Below are 6005 nucleotides of genomic sequence, written 5' to 3'. Positions count from 1 at the left end.
TTGGGAATCCAAATCCTACGGGACAAGAAGAAAAAACTCTTGGCACTTTCTAAGCAGCAGCAGCAGCAGCAGCAGCTGCTGTGTGTCCCGTCTCATACCATGCAGGTCTCACGAGCCACATCCCTCGCCTCCGTTGCATCTCACGCCGAAGGACTCGCGAGATGGACGCCTTGCCTATAATGTTGTACTTAGTGCCAAGGATATCGCGCCTAAGGCATGAGAGGCCCCTTACGTATCCTTCTCATAGGGCCATCCCGCAAGGTCCTTGCCTCCCAGGTACAGAATGCGCCTACAAACCAATGGGAGTTAGAGTACGGACACAATGGCCATGCCAGACAAGTAATGGCAGTACAAGAATAGTTCATAGTAAGTATTCCCCAAGCACGCCTATGACATTCGCACCCGACAAGTAGTGGAGGTACGACACAGTACCAAGGCAGGAGTACTTTTACAAAATAAGTGCCTAGCCTTGTGAGCCTCAACAGGTACCTAGCCATATGCAAAATAGGCGTCTAGCCTCACAAGCCTCAATAGGTGATTGGCCAAGTGCGAAACAGGAGTCTGACCTTGTGACATATATACATATATAAGTACTTATAATACATATATGTGAGAGCAATGAACCTTATGAAACAACATTTCAATCTATAAGGACTAGCAACCCTTATAGAATCCAAAAAAGTCGAAAGGTCTTTCAAAAGTAACCTTTTAACGAACAAACCCATCCTGCAAAGGGACCACACCATAGAAGACGAAATGGGAGCCCAAAGAGGTACCCAAGTCTCGACTGACTAAGTCGCCTTGCCAAGGAAAAAAAAGATCCTTCAAAATAGGTGTTCGCAAGGTTTCACAAGGACCATCTCCCTATAAGGGTCCCAACCTGAGGGGAAATCCCCTCAAAAACCAAAAAAGGGTCTCAAAGAAGACGCTTATGAAAAGAGTCTCAAAGAAGACGCTTATGAAATGGGTCTCAAAGAAGACGCTTGCAAAAAGGGTCTCAAAGAAGATGCTTGCAAAAATAGTACTATGCCTAATGACGAGAAGAACGCTTCTCACAGAAAATAAAACATGCGCGTAAAAATATATAAAAGGATAGCAAGAGCCCAAGGGGCCAACATATCCTTATAAGTAGTCAAGGTGCACCAACAGACACGAATCACACGCAGTAGAGAGATCCCAAAGGGAACCCTTTCAAAATAAATCTATTAGAACTATGACCATGAGGACTTGCAGAAGTTCCTCACAAAAAAAAAGGGGAAAAGAGAACAGCTTCTCAAAGTCTCACACCAATGAGAGAAAGAGAAAGGGATTTACACTCCCCTTATACTTACGTGAGCATGAAAAATTATATTGTGAATTGGTACATCTGAAAGAGCCGCGAGATGAGAGGTCCTGGTGATAGAGCCGCAAATTGGTACATCCTGCAAAGGGACCACATCATAGAAGACGAAAGGGGAGCCCAAAGAGGTACCCAAGTCTCGACCGACTGAGTCGCCTTACCAAGGAAAAAAAAGAGCCTTAAAAATAGGTGTTCGCAAGGTTTCAAAAGGACCATCTCCCTATAAGGGTCCCAACCTGAGGGGAATTCCCCTCAAACACCAAAAAAGGGTCTCAAAGAAGACGCTTATGAAAAGAGTCTCAAAGAAAACGCTTATGAAAAGGGTCTCAAAGAAGACGCTTGCAATAAGGGTCTCAAAGAAGATGCTTGCAAAAATAGTACTATGCCTAATGACGAGAAGAACGCTTCTCGCAGAAAATAAAACGTGTGCGTAAAAATATATAAAAGGATAGCAAGAGCCCAAGGGGCCAACATATCCTTATAAGTAGTCAAGGTGCACCAACAGACACGAATCACATGCTGTAGAGAGATCCCAAAGGAAACCCTTTCAAAATAAATCTATTAGAACTATGACCATGAGGACTTACAGAAGTTCCTCACAAAAAAAAAAGAGGAAAAAAGAACAGCTTCTCAAAGTCTCACACCAATGAGAGAAAGAGAAAGGGATTTACACTCCCCTTATACTTACGTGAGCATGTAAAATTATATTGTGAATTGGTACATCTGAAAGAGCCGCGAGATGAGAGGTCCTGGTGACGTAGGCTCTTGGAAGAATGCCCCCACAATACAAGGCTGCAATTTACTAGCCTTCAAATGGAATGCGCCCACATCGCTAGGATGCAATGCAAGTTTACTTATGGATACCTTGATGTGCCTGCATCGTGAGGTTGCAGAGAAAGTCAACTTGTGAACATCTCTTTAGTAATATCCATCTCACGAAATGAGAGGCATTTCAACTCATACTTTACCAAGTGTGAATGGTAGAAATCCTCCCTCGACCTTGGCTCCCAATTGAGTTCGCTTCCTACCTAAGACATTCCTTACAACATCACCAAGTAAAGATGTCTGAATTGAATAGCTCAAGTCGACAAAGGGACAAGACACCTCACATCTTGCAAGAGGGTCTCTGTAATGCCCTACTTCCTTAGAACCGTTACTAAGTGAGTTTTAAACGTGCACTTAACTCGCTAATCGAGGTTTTAGGTCAAAAGTGTAACTAAATCATAAACAGTGAAATAACTTTGAAAATAATTCCATTTACTATAAATCATCGAGTGTTTGACACTTGGGATCCCAAGGTACTGTTTAGAAATATTTACAACATATAATTACAAGTCAAGTCAACTAGACGACAAAATCTATATTTTAATACAACCATCTCCCAAAACCACTGGCTGTGGCAGCCAGGTAGGCCAAACATGTACGCGCCACTTCACGCTCTCTGTACTCATGGTTGGTTGACTTTCCCCTTACCCTTACCTGCACCATAGAGCACCCGTGAGCCGAAGCCCAGCAAGAAAACCCTCACAAGCAGATAACATGTGCATAACGAACATTTATCAGTTAAACAGGCCATCAATAGGCTAAACACATACGGCCATGCCGTCCCAGGCACTTTACAATGCCCTGGGTTCGCGGTCCACACCATGAAGATGTCCCAGTTATTCTTTAGGGTCTCGCCCTGGCAGCTCGCACTCCACGTACTCAACGTTGCTCCCGGCCCCTTGCCGCTCTCGGCCTTGCACTCCACGTGCCTAACGCCATTTCCGGTCCCTTACCGTTTCCGGCCTTGCCGACCTCGGCCTGCGCCGTTCCCGGCTCTTGCCGAACATTTACACATATGCATACATAACATAATAAAGAAAATACTAATTATCAACAAATCAATCAAAGGGGCTACGCCCTACAACACAGACATATAGGGCTCAGCACTACATACAAGCTCTGTGGAAGACATTGGTTTTCTTACCTGTGTCTTGATCTCCTTAAGCACCGAAGTAACGGGCACGGTCCTTGTTGACACCGTTTTTCATCAACAGTGAAAGGAGAGCACGTAAACAATAACTGATAATGGCCAATTAAAATATAACAACACAAACACACGATTTTTACGTGGTTCAGCAGTTAAATCTGCCTAGTCCACGAGTCTCTGTTATTAAACTCAAGATTATCTCTGAAAATTCTTAAGCATGAATTCTTCAGAGTTTTCTATCAAGGTTCAGAATTTCGGTCCTTTACAATGGTGCATGACCTCTCTATTTATAGAGAAGGCTGCAGAATACTATCCCACATATTTTGGGTAGTTACTCTTTTTGTGTAAATAAAATAAATGGCTTTAAATGCCTATAATCAGATATAAAAGGAAACGTTCCCTGAAGACCAGGGGACGTATAACTGTCCAAATAATATCCCATGATTCTAGGGGATTTATAGTAATAAATGAGGATTGCATCTCGTATGGACAACACTTATAGATATTCAAGGTTTTTATCATATATCTCCAAGGCCTTAGCTTCCCAGGTTTCTCGTCAGCTTTCGAGCTAGAGACATCTCCCGAGGTCACATGGCTTTCGAGATCGTATGTGCGTCGAGCTCGGGACCCCTGATCCGAGGTCATCCCTGAGGATGGATACGTCTCCGGAGCTACCTTTCAAGATCATGAACACTTCGAGGTCACCATATTCAAGGTCGTATCGAGCCTTGACGGCTCGATATTCAATCCTGGAGCATACTTTAAACCTTATGAGTCCACTTGCTGCGAATCCAACTTTCGAGGTCATATTTAACATAGCTCGAAATCTGGGTATAACATCTTGCCCCCTCAAAAGTATTTGTTCGAATCCTAAGAGAAGGAAACTTTTGAACTACTTTCTTTGAGAACTGTACCGTCATCCACTTTTGAAAATGGACACGCGTCAGCTGGGTATTGCTCATTTTTGGTACTTGAGTACCTTGGAAACATGCCCACGATCATCCGTCTGCCACCTTTTCGGCGCCATCTTGTCATTGATCCCCATCCGTTGGATCTAGCAAGGATTTCATTCAACGCCCCGGATTAATCCCCCTTTTTCCATCTATATATACGAGACCCCACTCTTCATCTTCTTTTTTATCTTCGTTCACCAAAGCAAGAAAAGAAGAAATCTCAAGTGTTTTTCCATACAAATTGTTCTCCAAGAAAATAAAGGCTAAAATATATCTCTTTAACTCTAGGAATAATCTGAGTTTATAAACACTCGGTTTAAAAGGGGTAACAGAAAATTAAAGCAATATGTCCACACACAAGAATAAGAAAAATAGAACTTGAACTGAGAAACACTACTCAAGTTGATTAATGAATATGTTTACTAGCTAATGTGTGTATATATATTAATATGAATATTGTTTACCCAAGAAGATGACAACCACCATTAAAATTTGAACCACTTCCTGTAAACCCGAAAATGAGGAATATATATTTTTATTTTTTATATATGAGAGATACAAGAGATGTGAATAACAAGTTCCAAAAAAACAAAGAGCAAGATCTTCTGTGAGCAAATTCTTACCATGTGACGCTGCTTGCAGACTGATTTGACGGCATCAAATACATCTGAACATTGTGAGTCCATCACTGAGATTCATCATACAAGTCACCATGGCATTGAGATTCTTCCTAAGGAGAAAAAAATAGTTATATATCATCAATCCCTTACAAATCTAAACAAAAGAAATGATTAAGATTAAAAAATAGATAGTATAATTTAAAAAAAATGTTGAAACTTGAAATCATAGCGATAAATAGATCAACAATATATAATAAGTTGACACATAAATTACATGATATTTTATATTGAGACTAATGATGTAGCCCCATTACCTTGATCTATAACGGTACTTAGCATAATTAACATAAACCAATTAATTAAATAAATTCATTCTGTAACCCATCTTGAAATTAAGCCTTATGTTAAAAGGAAATGAAAGATTTTGGCAATATTCAAAGCCACAAAGTAATGACATTAAATACAAAGCAACAGCTAAAGTTGTATCCCATCTTAACCTTCGTGCTGTGAAGCTTGTTGTATTAGTGTTGTAAAATGTCCATCAGATTTTCAAGCAAGGGCTGACATCAGAATCTACACAATAAATTTCATGCAAATTTCAATAATAATATTTTCTAAAAATAGAGGAATAATTCGTTATTATAATCTTACAATTGTATACTAAGTGTAAAAACATACATTTTGTAATTTTGGCCACGTAAGATGTAACATTTTATATTATGTTGAGATGAGAGATCCAAGATATATGAAGAACAGGTTGAACATACTATTCCGTACAAACTCTAGGCAAAACCTTCAGCGATACTATATGAGAAATTTAGCATTACATTCATTGTTCAATTTTCCAAAATCAAAAGGAAATTTAACAAACAAAAAAAATTTGTTACTATGTAAATTCTTAGCATGTTAACGCTACTTGTAGACCAATTTAAGGCCATAAAAGAAACCAGGGTTGAATCAACCATCCCTCTGTACAACCATAAGCACCCTCATCACCAGGACCTTCTAAAATACGAGACCTTAGAATAATAATATTCAGATGGAAAATCAAGTATTAATATATATATATAATGTATGCATTAATCGATTATAAAACAACGAGTGATTTTTATAAAAATTAA

General features: G+C 39.8%; 1 long non-coding RNA gene across 1 annotated transcript; it reads right to left on the bottom strand.

The window, feature by feature from the left end:
* Positions 1-4847: 4847 nt before the first annotated feature.
* On the bottom strand, positions 4848-5648 carry LOC133802151 (uncharacterized). Its single transcript, XR_009877169.1, has 3 exons — positions 5563-5648; positions 5382-5457; positions 4848-4994 (listed from the first exon to the last, which is right to left on the bottom strand). It is a non-coding gene; the product is annotated as an uncharacterized LOC133802151 (long non-coding RNA).
* Between the last annotated feature and the right edge of the window lie 357 nt (positions 5649-6005).

This window comes from Humulus lupulus, chromosome 9 (genome assembly GCF_963169125.1).
Source record: "Humulus lupulus chromosome 9, drHumLupu1.1, whole genome shotgun sequence".
Classification (NCBI taxonomy): domain Eukaryota; kingdom Viridiplantae; phylum Streptophyta; class Magnoliopsida; order Rosales; family Cannabaceae; genus Humulus; species Humulus lupulus.
The sequence above is the reverse complement of the archived record's forward strand: the minus strand, read 5'-3'. Positions and strand labels throughout refer to the sequence as shown.